The sequence below is a fragment of the Pinus tabuliformis genome, chromosome 8 (genome assembly GCF_031772625.1).
Source record: "Pinus tabuliformis cultivar Carrire ecotype Pingquan chromosome 8, CPIR1, whole genome shotgun sequence".
Classification (NCBI taxonomy): Eukaryota; Viridiplantae; Streptophyta; class Pinopsida; order Pinales; family Pinaceae; genus Pinus; species Pinus tabuliformis.
In genome coordinates, this window is record NC_142294.1 from 558,952,894 (window position 1) to 558,969,928 (window position 17,035).

The following is a 17,035-nucleotide window of genomic DNA, read 5'->3' on the forward strand; positions in this document are numbered from 1 at the left end:
GTTTAACTCACATATTTTTGTATGAACTTCTTCGTATGCAATTATATGAATCTTGTTGAGGATGTGCTGTTGGTTTAACCATCACTTTGGATTGTCCACTGATTTTATTTCTAGCTTGTGATGCACCTTTACTCATGTGTTCCCTTCCTAGTTGAGTAATGATATAGGTTTTCAAGTGGTGCACTCATCCCAACCCACTTGTGTTAGAACCTTTCATTCACCTGCCTTGACTCACTACAGCAGTCACACCCTTGCTATTGACGAAGTTATCTTACTTGCCTCTGTGTGACATCGTGGTCAAGGCATTACCTTATGACCCACTACTGGGACTCCTAAACCAAATGATCTGAGATGTAATTGGGACTTCTTACCAGGGAGATCCCCTTGACATGTTGGTGGGTCTAGCACTGTCAACAGGAACATATACTAGATGTAATCTTCTGGTCATTCACACTCCCTTCCCAATTAGAGTCCATATATCCCTACAAATATACCTCACCATTCAAAGCATATCTCAAATAACAGTCAAGAGTAACAAAAAAATATCTCAATATATTCTTCGCTTCAATTCAATGCTCGTGTCTCAGTTCCATCTGAAACTGGCTCAAAGTGTTTACAACAAATAAAATATTTGACCTAGTATTTACCAAATACATCAATTATCTAATCAACTTCTGGTACATGGAAAGATCCACCAGGTCAGACTCAAAATCTCTCAACTTTCTCAAGTTCATCACCATAGTAGTTTTCATAGACTTTCACTCCATTAAACCAAACTTTTGAAGGATCTTAATGACATTTCTTCATTGTCCAGAAATTATTTCACTAGGGTTTTGATAGACTTATAGCCCCAAATAGTAATGCACCAATCCAAGATCCTTCATGTAAAATTTAAAAGCCAACTCCCTTTTAGACTAAGCAATAATATTCTCTACACTAGTCATGAAAAAATCATCAACATATAGTAGCAGTATCACTGACTAACTTTTGACAACCTTGAAATAAATATTTGGATCAACACTTTTAGAGAAACCAAGTCTCATAAGATATCCATCAATTCTATAATACAAGTTCTCGAAGCTTGTTTGAGTCCATACAAGGCCATCTTTAATCCAGAAACTGGTGCAAATACTTCATCATAATCTTCTCCCTCTTTCTAGGAGAATCCTCTAGCCATGTATCTTGCCTTGTATTTGTCAATGCTCCCATTTGCTACATGCATGATCTTGTAAATCCACTTCGAGGTTAACGCATACTTTCCTTCAAGTCTTGGAACAACTTCCCAAACATCGTTCTTCATAATAGATTGGTATTCTTCCATCATTGCATCCTTCCACACTTGTGAAGTAGCTCATGCCTCAAAGTCGGAAGGTTCAGAGTCAATCAGCTTAGTCATTAAAGCTACATAACCAAATACCTCTTAGGTCTCTTAGATTCCTTGAAGGTGCCTTATGGAGCCGCATGTCCTTCTGCATCTTGTAAAGTAGATTTTATCCAAGATGGTCTTTTTCTATTTTTTGGAACATACATTGGATACAATGGTAGATCCTTCTAGCATAACTTCATGATCTTCAAGATGGTTGGAAAATGACGGAGGATCAATAACCTCTTATTTAGGATCTACATGCTTCTTCTCTTCATCTTTAGTGTCTGAGTGCTCCTATTTGGATTTATAATGAGCCAAATCTTCATAGAAATTCACATCTCTACTTATTTCCACCTTCCATTTCCTTGAAACATAGATCCCATAAGCGTTTGACGATTCATTATACCCAAAAAATATTCCCTTTTAATAAAAGGCTCTAACATGTTTCTCCTATCCTTCGATAAATGTATGAACAATGAACAACCAAATGTTCTCATATGATCAACCCATGTTTTTTACCTCTAAATGTTTCTTTGATATTATTATCTTCCATAAGCCTGTGAGGGACTTCTATTTAGGATGTAGACAACTATTTTGACAACTTATCCCTAGAATAACATTGGTACATATTGATCATGTATCATTTCCTTCATGGACTCTTTAATAGCTCTATTCTTTATTTCAGCTACTCCAATTTGTTGAGGATTATAGGGAACTATCAACTCCCTCTTAAGCTTAACTTCCTTACAAAAGGAAATGAGTTCCTTGGAGGTGTACTCTCCTCCATTATTTTATCTTAGGATATTGATTTTCTTCCTTTTTTAGTTCTCCACTTCAATTTTTAATTCTTGGAACATTATGAAAACTTCCTATTTTGACTTCATTAGATAGATTTAAATATTTTAGGATAAGTCATTGATAAATGATACATAGTATAGAGCTCCTCCAAGATATTTCATTGGCATGGGACCACACACATTGGAGTGGAGTAGATCCAAAGTTTCTTTGGACTTATGATCACTCTTTGAGATGATTGCTTAACATTATTTCTAGGAGAACATCCCTTTCACAAACCTTTATGATCTAGTTGCAAATCTAGTACACTTGAAACTATACACTTCAAAGTTGGCAACTCTCTATAATGAATATGCGTATATCTCGTATGCCATAACTCATTAAGTTTAATATCATTATGTACTAAATATTTGGAAGATTTCCCCAGGAGTCTATACAACCTTCCTTCATGAATCCCAATAACCTTAGCAAAGCTTATACTAGAGCCTTTATCCTACACAAGGATTATCCCATCAATGAAAGCCTCTCTATCTCCTCTATATTCTAAACATGAAATTGAAACAAATTCCTTTTCACACCTAAAACATAGGGATTTTTTCTCAAGTGAATGTTTTCACTTGTTTCCAACTCATTGGATGTTTTCCCAATTCCTTTGATTGCATAATTGTTGTTGTCTCTAAGATCTAACTTTTATGTCAATCTTCTTTCTATTAAACTTGTAATATGATCATAATCCCTTATTATATGTCTTAAGGCTACATTGTCAATCAACCATATATTATTGTCATTTGTAAGAGATCCTGCAAGTGCAGAATAGTATAAGTGATATTTATTTCCTTCAACTTTTGATCTGTTGGAGTTCTCATCAAATTATGCCATGGTAGCATGTTTATTTCCTCTCTTCTTCCTATCACTGAACCTTTAAGGACATTTGGCTTTGAAGTGACCAAATTTGTTGCAACAAAAGAAATGAATTTGAGACATATCTTTCTTCCTTTAAGGATTGGGTCTACTATTAAAACCTTTTTTCTTCTTCTAAAAACCAAACTTATTTCTCCCCCCAAATTTCATGGAACAAGATGTGTAGGATTGAGAATCTTCTTCTTATTTTGGATTTCTTTCTCTAGATAGACATCTTTATTCTCCCTGACCACAAGCTTCCCATTTTCTTAGAAAATGGAGCTTCTTTTTCGCTGCTCATACCTATTGCAAATGAATCCCATGAATGTGGTAGTCCATTAAGTGCTAAAGTCAGAAGTGATTTATCAGAGACAATTTCATCAATAACTTGGAGTTAACCTCCTAGTTGAGAAACCTTCACAAAGTATGAAGCCATTGTATCATTATTTGTCATTCTTATATCATGAAGTTCATTTCTCAAGCTACTTACTTAGCAAATATTGTTGACAATTTATAACTCATTTAGGGATTATTTGACATGTCTAGATATGATAGGTATGGAATAAGATGGTCCTTGATGGAGACCACAATAATTCTGATGACAACAATGTAATCTTTTTTGTACTTCTTCTTTCCAGCTTCATCTATAAGTTAAGTCACTTTGTCTTGCACAATTTCCAAAAGACCCTCTTTTGCAAGAATTAGGTCAATTCTTGTCTTCCAAGCCCTAATGTTAGTGGCCCACTCTAACTTATTCTCTGATTTCATAATAGAGGCCATGGATGGAACTTGAATATAGATCTAGGGTTTATTCAAAGTGATCTCAAAGTATGGTTTTTCAAATGAGTGATATATATGCTCTTTCCTTTTCCCAAGCTCTAATACCATGTTGATTTTTTAGTACAATTGATACAAGTTCTTTATTTCTAAACTATGGTAATTACTTGTGAATATACGTTATAGTTCTTTTATCTTCGTCCGGAAATCACACATCAGAAATTAAACTAATAACCATGAAAAAAAATAGATATCATAATGTGTGTGAGTGATAAGTGTGTATGTAAAATGTAAAAATTAAAGTGTATTTTATATGAAGATACCCAAGAGACATGCATCTTAAATTAATTCATGTCTCTTTGTAAATTAAATTCCAATAAGTTTGCACATTTACATTTTTTACTCATATTTGTTAAAGTGTTGAAGATCACATAATTAATAGTGGGCGGTAACTCCTAGTAAGTATATTTATTTACATCTTGTTCCTATTCCATTTTTTATGCAAATACTTGCTTAAATTATGGTAGGTAGTAACTTATAGCAACTTATGAGTTATTTTTAAGAATTTTAATTTTATGTCGTTTTGTTGATTTCCTTTATTTTAATCTTCTTTCTTCTAATTTAAAATTTATTTTTCTTCCTTATTTTTACATAGTATTATAAATACAACAAAGATTATGAAGGAAAATGATAGCTACATTCTTAACACTTATAAATTCACACACCCGCAAAAACTTAATAATGATAAGTGTGAGATTATTCCCCTTACCCATCTAACTTTTTTTATCGTTGTTGAAGAGGAGATGTCTCAAGTCATATTGAATCAATATCACAGAATGGCTTTGTGTAATGTGACTTTCTTTCTTATAGTTACTAATAGTTTATGAAAATACTAATGCTAGCTTGGTGATTTCTATTTTTATTTTTATAAAACTAATGTTTGGAAAAAATTAATGTGGATGAAGCCTTTGGCTAGATTCAAATATCTTTGAATGATTCACATAATACAATATTTCAAGGGAAAATATGCATTGAGAGGGATTTAATGATGACATATGATTCTCATACAATATCACGATAGTAATATAGCTTCCTTTGAGAATACATCAATGTTTGTAAGCTACCTTAACATCTTCTTCATTGTTGGTGGTGATTCTCAATCTTTTAAAATCTTTGTTTTATATCTTAGAGTCATAGATGACCGCTCACATTCGACTATATCTAAGAATGTATTTTATTTACTAAATTGATGACGAGATCCTTACCAAGAAGGGCCAATTTTACAGATAATTTTTTTAATGCGAATTATAATATATAAAAAAATTATCGTAATAATATTATTGCTATTTAAAACACTCAAAATGCATTTTTAGATATATTTATCTTGATAGTTTTAATGGTAAAAAATATATATCTAAAATTGAATATGATAATATTGGAAATGATGGAAAGAATGAAGAGATTTCTAATTACATACATGGATGGGTTGTATAACCAAAAAGATCCATATTAAGTCTACATATATCATGCACCAAGAAGGATCAAATCTCTAGAGGTGAAAACATTTTTTAGAGTGCAAAACTTGAGTAAATTTTCGCTCCTTAGGGGTTTTGATCCTTGTTAGTGCATGATATATCTAGAGTTTAGAAGAATCTACATTAGCCCTAGTCACCAATGACCATGTAAAAAGTTTATATCATCACTGTGTGTGTGTGTGTGTGTGTGATGTCTAATAACATACATGGATGGGTTATATAACCAACATAGATCCATATTAAGTCTACATACATCATGCACTAAGAAGGATTAAATCTCTCAAGATGCAAACATTTTTCAGAGTGCAAAACTTGAGTAAATTTTTGTTCCTTAGGGGTTTTCATCCCTATTAGTGCATGATATATCTAGAGTTTATAGGGATCTCCGCTAGCCCTAGTCACCAATGACCATATCAAAAGTTTATATCATCATGTGTGTGTGTGTGTGTGTGTGTGTGTGTGTGTGTGTGGGTGTGTGTGTGTGTGTGTGTGTGTGTTTACGCGTGCGTGTGTGTGTGTGTGTGTGTGTGTGTGTGTGTGTGTGTGTGTGTGTGTGTGGGTGTGTGTGTGTGTGTGTGTGTGTTTACGCGTGCGTGTGCGTGTGTATGCATACATGCGTGCATGTGTGTTAGATGAATTCAATAATTTGAAATTTATTAATATCACTTTTAATTTAGAGAGTATTATAAGTGAAGACACTTCAAAATTTACATGGGAATTAAGATAAAAAATGATAAAGTAACAATGTTCAATAACTAAGAAGGTGAATAGTAAGAAATAAAAAGTGTTCCTATCATAAATAAAAAATAGATTACATGGTCACTAACCCGGGTGGATATTGGTGGCCACCCACCTATCCCACCTAGACCTCCAGTTAGTTTGATTTGTTTCCTTATTTATTTAAGCATTTACTCTTTTTAACATTTTTTTGGGTCTTGAACTTCCATAGCAGTTTTGACCCCCTAAACGACATTTTTTTGAGGTCCATAGCAGGCCCACGTTGTAGTCAAGGGCCTATGGAAAAACCTGTAGTACTTGAAGAGAACGTTCCACCAAGATATCTTATGCGTCAAACATAGATAATATGACCAAGTTATTACCCTGGGAAGTTAACTGCCCAACTAACCCCAATGGGGCCCACAAACTCTTGGCGTTACATCTCCTGGGGTTAGGGTTTTCGTTGTTTAGGGTTTTCTAATGTCTTACAATAATAAGTAGTCCCTTGAGCCTCATCGCAACACAATTCAGAGGCATGTAGCCACCACATCTCTTCTTAGAGATAAACAACCATCACTCGAGCTAGTCTTATTTCTATTTTGTTTGTAAGCATATTTTAGTATTTGATATTAATTAAATGAAGTGTTATTTCTACTACATATTTGTTTTTTTGGGTATATCTATAATTTGTTGCATTCTATTAATTTTGTATTAGTGGTATCAGAGTTGTCTGCTCATTCTCTGTTTTTCTTTGCATGTCCCGAACGAGGTTGAGATATAAGGAGTTAAGGCTTGAATTGGTTGAGCCTTTGCAAGAATGACCTTGCTAATCCTCATAGCCTCCCATGGTGGTGTTGATGGTGCTGGACCCGCCAACATTCAGGAGATAACCCTAGTATGAAGTCCCAACTAGATCTCACACCTTTTGGTGTGGAAGTCCCATCTGGTATGATGTCCTGGTTTCCATTATCCTAAAGATTTGCCTCAACTCTTGATTTTCATCACAAGAGAGTGGTTTGCTTTGTCTTCGAGAAGTGAGGTTCACATGCTTGGTGATTGCTAGTGTTACTTGTGTTAATGGTTCTTTCACTATAGAGGGAGAGGGTGGGAGTGAGTTCCAAGCTGGTTGGGAGGAAGCCCCAACTCTATTAGGAAAACACAACACAAAAGGACGTGCACAACTTCCGAAAGAACAGTCCACATGGATGCAGCAGTCACAACACGCAAGGTAATATAACACATACAACACTCAGTGGATGAGTCTGGATGAGTGAAATGGTTTTTATAGCAAGTTTTCTGTGAAAGGTCTATGTGATGTTTCGGGAGGTAACCAACATGGGAAAGACAACGTTAACAACATATACAACACATTTTCATTAACATATATGTATTACAACAATTGAATGAGTTCAAGTGTTAAACATAGGTTAAATCAACATGTAATACAAATGTTCAAGATTAGTCTTACAACAGTTACAATACATGTGTGAAATTGCATTCGCTTATTAGCAAGCTTCTGAATTAAGAGAAAGTTCTAATACACATCGTTACACCATACATCACTAACCCCATTGGCAGGGTGTTGGAGCCACTACTTACTCCTCAAAGAAAAGATTATAGACTCTTGAGGCTATGTGGGAGGAGTTGAGGTGAAAAGTTCTTTGCATGTAGAAATGAGGGGGTATTTATAGCCAAGGGTAAACTTGACCCTTGTGGCTATTGAACTACCCTCATGATTGTTTGACTTCTATGACTCTTCAAATTTACATGACTCTTCATACAACAAGTGGGTATCTTAGACTTCCACGTTACATTACATTGATTGGCAGTGTGGCTCATAGTAGAGATGTTTTTGACATGACTCATGGCATGACTAGACATGACAGTGCTAGTACATTCATGCTGCTGCTATTGTGCATGTCAAGTTGTAGTGTTGCTGGGTGATGGATGTCCTCATGGTGTGTCACAGCTTCACCTCCGCATGGCAAAGTGCACAGAGTCCTCGATGGTCGTTGGTTCGCTTGATGTTGCATTCACACATTTCTCCTTACTTGTATGTTGGTAAGTTTGACAAGTTCGTCTGTTCGTGAAAGGTGCATGTTCATATATTCGTGAACATACCTTTTCATTATCACTCGTTCGTGAGCACATCTATTTGCATGCATCACTTTTTTTCTACTGATGAACTTTTCCTTCTGCATGTGCTCCCTTTTTTCATCCCGTCCATCATCGCAGCATGTTTTTTTGTGTACTTGTATCTGTAGTCACCCATGACGAGATGACATCAAATCTGAAAACATCCTAGTCTACCATGATGCATGATCGTTTTAGATGCAGATGATCGGGAGAGGTGACAAGGTTACAAGGCGAGATGCAGGCTCCATGCACTGCTGATGAAAATTGTACAGGAGTCACTGAGTGATGAAGATGGACAATTTGGATTGACAGCGACTGTCTGCTAGGTCTGGCTCATTCGGAGGATAAAACTGCACATTTTTTTGGGGAACAGTCTGGGCTGTGGGAAGGCTGGGTAGGTCAAATTTGAACAATTTTCGGAATGAGCAGGTAGAGGGATCTTGGAAGCCAAAACTTTGCAGTTCTTGGTGGGAACTGGTAGTTGGCTGATAGTACACTCGCAGTAAAAACTACATAACTCCTAAGGGGAACTAGTAGTCAACTGCTAGGTCACTGGCAACAAAAATTTCATAATTCCTGGAGGGAACTGGTAGTCAGCCGCTGGCATGAAAATCTATGCTGATGCTGGGAGGTTGGCCTGTTGATCACCTTTGCGTAGTTTCTGAGTTGAGCGGGCTACTGGGAAACAAAGGGCTTGCTCATGAAAACTGTACAATTTTCTTGGCGAGTAGTAGGTCGACTTTCGGGAGGCCTGGCTGAAAAACTACGCAATTTTCTGAGGGAGAAAGGGACGGGAACTAGGTGTCTATCTAACCTCTCTACACAGTTTTTCCAATCAGTAGATTGAGCAAGGTCTCCAACCTCTGCACAATTTTTTAGGGGAGTCAATCTCGGGGTGGCTGTCGGGTCAAACTCTTCGGTTGACTAGGATGAAGGCTGATTGATTTTCTTGTGGATAACACAACTTGAAAAGGATTTCTTGGTGCTTTTGTGTTATTCTGGGTGACAATCAATCAAGTCAATGGTGGGCTGATGGTCCGCTGTCAAAGGGGAGTCCGGTCGTCAAAACTTCAGCAAAATGACTAAGTGTGTGAATAAGCGAAAGATGCATATGTGATCTTGCAAACACACACTTAATGACTTGACAATGAGATGACTCAAACCATCCAGACACATGCTCAACATGACTGAACAATGGTGTGAGTGACAAGCACGACTCTTGTGATTGATCATTGGTCGACCATGATGAAGCTTGTGCAACAGTGTGTGTGTAACTTTGTGTAAGTGCAACAGATGTTTCCAAAGCAAACACAAGATGTACACAAGAAGTGAAGGCCTTGAGCATGACCAGAACATGGTCATAAGCATGACATTGACATCAACATACAAAATTTGTCAGTGGAATGATCAATCAAGGTGGGTGCAAGGATTCAGATGAGCTCACAAAGTTAACCTGAGTGTGTGCAATCATTAAGTGAAACTCTCAAGGAAGGCTCTGAAATTGGGTGCAGGTAAAAATTTTGGAGGGTGGTTATAGCCGCTATAACACTTGGTGACACAATGGTAGAACTCCAGCTTCTTTGTTTTGGTTCATTGATAGCACAGGGCCTTGGTCTTTGGAGGAATATTGAATCATTGTCTGGGTTACTTCAGCTTCCTCACTTACCCTATGAACATACATGGTTCACCGTTTGCTAACTCAGCTAAACATAATCAAAAGTTCAACTTGATCACAATGTTTCGAATTCGGGAAGGGTAGTTTAGCTCATGAGTTGAATATCTTCAGAGTATAAGTTTTCATCTTTGGTGTTGCTCCACTACCAGCAGGCCTGGATAGTACCCCAATGGAGTCACGCAGGAACACATGCATTGCTCCACTGCTAGTGAGCCTGGTTAGTACCCTAGCGGAGTTGCATGCTTCAGCTCTCTGCGCGGGAAGCCTTTCTCTTCTTTCACCTTTATATTTTTTCAAGAGGACTGTCCATAGGCACTTGTTTATTTTTGGGGTAGAAGAGGGATCCTGACTTAGTGGGAGAAGAAGAGTTTTTTCCTTCAGAGAACCATGTAAGTCCTCTAACATAGGTTTTCTCATTTAGATTTTTCCCTTCTCCATTTCTACTAGTTGGATGAGCTTGAACAAACAAAGTAGAAGGTTGAATATAGTCATGGGGCTTCCCAGCGTGTATATAGGTTCATGGTTGGACCAAAACTTCCCTTGTAGATGGTTCGTATTTTCTGTCGAGACTTAATTGACTGAAGGTTATAACCAAGTATAGAAGACAGACACAAGAGTGGCCAAGTGCTGTAGTGTCACAAGTCTCTTTAGATTTCAGCGACATACTCTATTCAAAAGCTAGAACGTAGTATTTAGCAGCACTTATTTCCAGAAACAAAAATAGTACGATGTCAAGAAAACGAAACAAATGTAAAAAAAAATAGTACGCAGAAAAAACAAAATAAAAACAAAGATAGTAAGCAAAGCAAACAATATGAAGAAAACAAGCAATAAGCAGACTATGTACATGGCACGGGGCGCAACCCAACCTACTAGAAGTAATGCTTGAGATCTTGGCTGTTGAAATGAAGGTTTTCAATCTTCCCGTCAAGTGATTGTAGAGGGTACATGTGTGGGCCAAGCTTCTCTTGGACTGTGTACAGACCAATTGACAGGGACTGGAACTTTGTATGTTTGCCTTTGTCTTCATGGGACCTATCCCATTTCAGAACCAAGTCACCAACACCAAATTTAGCTTTCCTTGCGTACTTCTTATCAAACCATCTCTTGATATAGTTCTGGTGGAGTGTGAATTTTTCTTCTGCTTTCATACTTTCTTCCTGAAGCTTATGGAGAGCATCCATCCTACGTTGAACTAGATGGCAAGGCTTTCCTTGGAATTGTTGGGAAAGTTGAAGTGTAGGAAAGTAGATATTGGGTGGAAGGATGGATTCTTTACCATAGACCAGGAAGTACGGTGAATTATTCAGAGAGGGCTTGGCTATTACATGGTCATACCATAATGCATTCATCAGGGAAGTATGCTAGTTGTGCTGCTCAAAGAAAACAATATTTTTGATTATGCGGATGAGGTTTTTATTCGTGGATTCTGCGAGACCATTTTCTTGCGGGTAATAGTTAGATGAATATTTTAGCAAAATACCATTATGTAATGCAAAATAATAGAGTTTAAAATATGAAAATTACATTGCATTATAAAAAACAAGTGATACCGGAACACCAAAGTGTGAGATGATGTTATGCTAGAGGAAGCCAATGACCTCCTTGTCATTCACTTGTTTCAGAGGAACTACTTCTATCCACTGCGTGAAGTAATCAGTTGTTGTTAGAATGTATCGGTGTTGCTTTGAAAAATGTGGGAAGATTTCCCCAATGATGTCAAGGCCCCACTGTTGGAATGGTTCAGTCACTGCAATAGGGTGCAGTGGGGCTGCTGATCTTCGTGTTCTGCTATGTGCCACTGACAGACTAGTTGCTTGCAGGCATAAGCATGCGCATCCTTGAATAATATGGGCCAGTAGAAACTGACTCGCATAACTTTGTGTGTAGTGGTGTTTCTTGAAAAGTGACCCCCAACGAGTTTGTCGTGCAGATCTTGAAGTACCTTCTCTAATTCATGTGCCTCCGGGCACCTGAGAAAAACTTCATTACTGCGCTTTCTGTAAATAACTTCATGCAGTGACTGATATGCTAAGGCTTTAAGGTGCAATTCCCTCTTCTGTCTGATGGAAAAGTGAGGGGGTACGGTGTCATGCTCAAGGTACTACCACAGATCTGCGTACCAAGATGTTCCGTCTTTAGTGGGTGTTGCTTACCTTATATCATACATCTCAATTTCCTGCTCCCAGCTGACGAGCTCTTCTTCACCCTTCGATGTGTGTATTGATTCAGTTGCAACTTTGCAAAGCCCATGTCCTTTCATGTGAATTGGATTGATTTCAAGATCATACTCTTGCAAGCCTGTCATCTAGTTCACACTTCTTTCACCGAGTTCTTTTTGTAAAAGCAATGTGCAGACTGCTAGGTGATGGGTGAAGACCATGCAGTGGTTCTTCAGCAAGTAGGGCCTGAAGTGTTTCACCACCTTGTAAACTGCATATGCTTGTTTATCAATGGTGGGGAGTTGAGTTCTTGTCCCTGCATGCTTGCACTCATGAAGGAGATTGGGCGTTCAACGTTTGTTTCATGCTTCTGAGTGAGTACTGCAGTAAGCGAATTATCGGAGGTGAAGTTGTTGAGCAGGAAATGTTTCTTGAAGTCTGGGTTGTAGAGGGCAGGCACGTCTACAATGGCTTGCTTGATCTGGGCGAATGTATACTTTTCCCTCTTACCCCAGCTGTAGAATGTATCTTTCTTGGTCATGTCCTACATGGGCTTGACTATTTGCGCATAATCTAAGATGAACTTCTAGAGGAAGTTTATATTGCCCAAGAAGGATTGCATAGCTTTCTTGTTGGCTGGATGGGGGATCTGTGTAATATTCTAGACCTGGTTTGGATCCACCTTGATCATGCTTTTGGCAACAATGTGTCTAAGGAGGTTCTTCTCTGACACTGGAATATGGCCTTTTTGGGATTCAAGGAAATCCCATATCTCCGGCATTGATAAAATTTTTTCTTCAGATGGTGTATGTGGCCCTCTCGTCTTCTTGAGAAAATAGTCACATCATCGAGGTATACCACTATTCTCTGTCTGATGAGTCCGTGAAAAGCGATAGCCATGGCACGCTGAAAGGTTGCGCCTACATTTACAAACCCAAACGACATTCATCTATAAGTGAACGTACCCCACTTGGTACGAAAAGCAGTCTTAAGTCTATCAGGTTCTGCTACTAGAACCTGATTGTATCCTGAGAAATTGTTGAGAAGAGAAAACATATATGGCCAACATAATGTTCGCAGAATGTGGTCCATAAATGGCATGGGGTAGCTGTATTTATCTGAGGCACGGTTCACATTTGAGAAATCAACACACAAGAATATTTCCCCAGACTTCTTACATATAGGACAAGGTTTGAAACCCATGTGGAATGAAAAAATTTGTATATGATCCGTGCATCCAAAATCTTGGTGAGATCTTTCTATATGAGGGGTTCAAGTGACGGATGTACTTTTGTCAGCTTCTGCTGATATTTCTTGACCCCTTCTTTGAGCAGAATGATGTGTTGGATGATCTGCTTTTCATAAGTTTTTGGATCATCATACGTCCACGCAAGCACATCTCAGTATTACTTGAACAAGCAAAGAAAGGCTTGCTGCTCTTGTTGTGTTCAACATGTCCCAAGATTAACGAACTTCAGATCTTGTTCTATTCCCAGGTTTATCAGTTTGTGCATCATGGTGGAACTGTGGGTCTTGTTGTTCCTCGACCCCTAATTTTTTTTGTGGAAGTCATAAATATTTTCCAATGTTGGAACACCTTTAGTGATAAGGTGGCCTTTCCTGTTACCAGCTTTTGCTCACACAGAGTGCTCGTGCTTATCATCATCTATCATTGCATCCTTGAATATGTTAGCGTTAGCCATGAAATGTAGTATATGTTGATCATCATTAAACACACGTAAATTAGTTATGTTGTCTGGGATAGATGGCTTGTACAAAATTTAAATAGTAAATCTATCCCTAGTCAGTGACATTCTTGAAGCTGCATTTGCTAGAGCATTGGCAACTACATTATGCAGACGTGGTACATCAATGATGTTAAATGATTAGAAGTTAGAGATTAGCCTCCATACCTCTTTTTGGTAACTTTTGAGATGCGATGAAAAATAGTGAATGGTGTTACATACCTACCATACCAATATCTCTGAATCACCTACCACTTTGAGCGCGACCACGTTGAGGCTGATGGCTTTCTGCAAGCCTAACATGAGTGCTTCATACTCAACAACATTGTTCATGCACTCGAACTCCAAGCGACTTAAAACCAAATGCTTCCTATTGTAAGGGCCGATCAAGACACAGTTGGCTCCTCAGCCTCTTGCATCTTTGATCTGTCAAAGTACATGGTTCATAACTTGTCTGTACACGGACCGTTCGATGTGCTAGTACTGCTGCTACTACTGTTGCTACTCCTACTGCTACTACTAGTACAATGTACTGTACATGATCCATTACCATCAGTTGGGCATGGAAGGAGTCCCAACAGCGTGTCTAATGGGGTTGGAGCTAGCCATGCAGGATAACACCCCAATGTTGTTTCCAGGAGGCAATTTCCAAACATGAGTTCTTTGAAGGCGAATGGTTCATTCTCGCTGTTAAGGGGAATGACATTGTGCTTCATATACCTCTCAGACAATACCTAGATTTGGTTGCATTTTCCCTTGTATGGAAGCCACATGTGGGACCAGTCTATAGCAAAATATTTGTCCAGCTTGCTAGACCACTCTTTGTTGAGTAGTAGATCGTATGCTTCCGGTATGTTCACAACAACTATGTTGATGCATTGGTGGAATCGACTGTCATGAGATAGTTGGATGATCACGTCTCGTAGTTCACCAATGGCTGGTATCAATGTTTGATAAAGCTGGATGATTTGCACATATGTATCGCTCCATTGTGCATTGATATTTTTTGCAATGGAGAGTGGCATGATGTTGGCTACCATGCCGCAATAAACCAAGCAATTCTAAACATTGTAGTTAAAAATTTCAAGTGATAGTAGGAATGGAGGGCAACTTGAGTTTCCTTCTTCCATTTGGAGTGTGTTCAGAATAGTAGAACGTGATCTGGGATGCGTGCTTGGTCCCTTGTTGTAGAGGCTATGCTCTCCATTGCCGTCTGTCCAAATGCGCATAGCAGGATGTCTAACTGACTATGGATCTTAGCTAAATCGAAAAAAGTGATGTTCATTCAAGTTTTATTCATGTCATCTACAATGTTGTATTCCATATTTGGTAGAATCACCAAGGTTTCTGTGGTAGAACGGATGTTTTGTGTTGTCCAACGGAGTGTTTTGTAGTTTGTTGCTTATGGAGGTACTCTTGTCCGCCACTGTCTTCTCAAACTTGTTCTGTGTTTTCTACTTTGGGGCGACTGGTGCGTTAGCCTTCCTCATCAGCAGTATCATCTTTTCTTGCACTTCCCCAAGTGTAGGGGGAGCCCCTTTACTCTTAATATTGTAACGGTTAGTTTGCTTTTGGGGCTGCTTCTTGGTGTTCGTCTTCAACATTGCTTGCAAGAACTGATATCGGTTCACCACATGCCCAGAACTTGATGCTTCATTAGGTGAAATACCTTCGTCATTATATCTATCATCAGCTTCTCCTACACACTACTCTCTACATCGAATGTATGACTATATACCAACTTTACGACTCGCTTCCAATCCGAAAAAATGTTCTCGGGGTGATGTTCTTCGTGGAACCAATAGAACTTGGGATCTACGGATTGTTTGACATTAAACACATAGCTCTACGCAGTTTTTGGATGGCATCGGTTACTGCCTAATGAGCTACTTCCCTATCTCTGTATGGGCAGATGGTTGTTTGAGGTGTCTTTTTTCCGTTGTTTGAGCTCGAACACTTCTATTCTCAAGTTCTTGACGACGCGAGCGAGAGTTTCAATATCATTTTCTTCCTTGTCTCTACCCTTCCTCATCATTTCTTGGCACTTTTTGCTCACGTATTTGGAGTCCCTTGCTGGTTCATCATCCTCGATGACTCCAATTGTGTGTAGGTATTTCTCAACAACAATAGCCTCTTCATAGTTTTCCAAAAGTGTTGGTTTCGCAACGCGCTTGACGAATTGTGCAATGTTGGTCGACAGTGTGGATGTGTAGTAATCAACAATGATGGAGTCATGAGGTTTGGTGTCCACTGCAAATTTGTTCAATATGTGTGTAAACCTCTTATTGAAGTCTTTTAATTTTTCTTTTCCCTCCATCTTCAAGCTTCCCAATTCTTTAAGTAGCATGGCTAGGGTCTTTTCATCAACAAACTTTTCAAGTACCATGTGTTTGAATGCACCTCAGTTATGTACGAAGTTTAGTGGAAGGTTGTGATACCATGCATCTGCGCGACCGTCTAAGGTACATGGAAATAATCTACATGCTATGTCATCATACCATACCTCAAGGGTCTGCAGTTGTAGGTAGAAGTTGTCCAAATGGTCTTCTGCCTTCACCGTGTTGTTAGAGTTGAACTTGATGTTCATTCTCTCTGCTTGATTCGACATCTTATGCAAGACACTCAGGAGAGAAAATGGTCCTTGAGTAATCCATTCCAGATTTGGGTCAGCCATCTCTTCTTCTTCTTTATCCTCCTCTTCTCTTTCATAATTTGATGAATCCGTCTCTGAGTCCATTGGTTCGTCTTCACCTCTGCCTCCTACGCTACCTTCCCCTTCACCTTGTGTACTAGAGTCTAATCCCAAGATCACAAGTGTGTATCATTCACCTTGCCAGAAGACTAGAGGTTCCTCTCCATCTTTAATAGCTTCTACCAAACCTTCAAGTGTGGCAAGGACTGCTTCTTCCGTTGATGATACAACAACCCCTGTAGGAGCGGCTTTTAACTTTCTTGATGTGTATGAAATATGTTGTATGCATGGGATCAACTTGATTGCTTTTGTGAATTGGTGAGTGATGGGATGGACGAAACAAAGGTGATTATATGGAGTTTCGTGTTCAGTCCTGGGAGGTGAGAAGTAACCAACTGCAGATTTGTGTGTAGGTGAGAGGGAGTGCAAGTTACTGCATTGACCAAACGGTTAATGAGTGAGTACGAGAGGACGTTTAGCCAATTACAATTGGCTGCCCTCCTTCTAGTGCTAGAAATGTTGAGCCAACATTTAG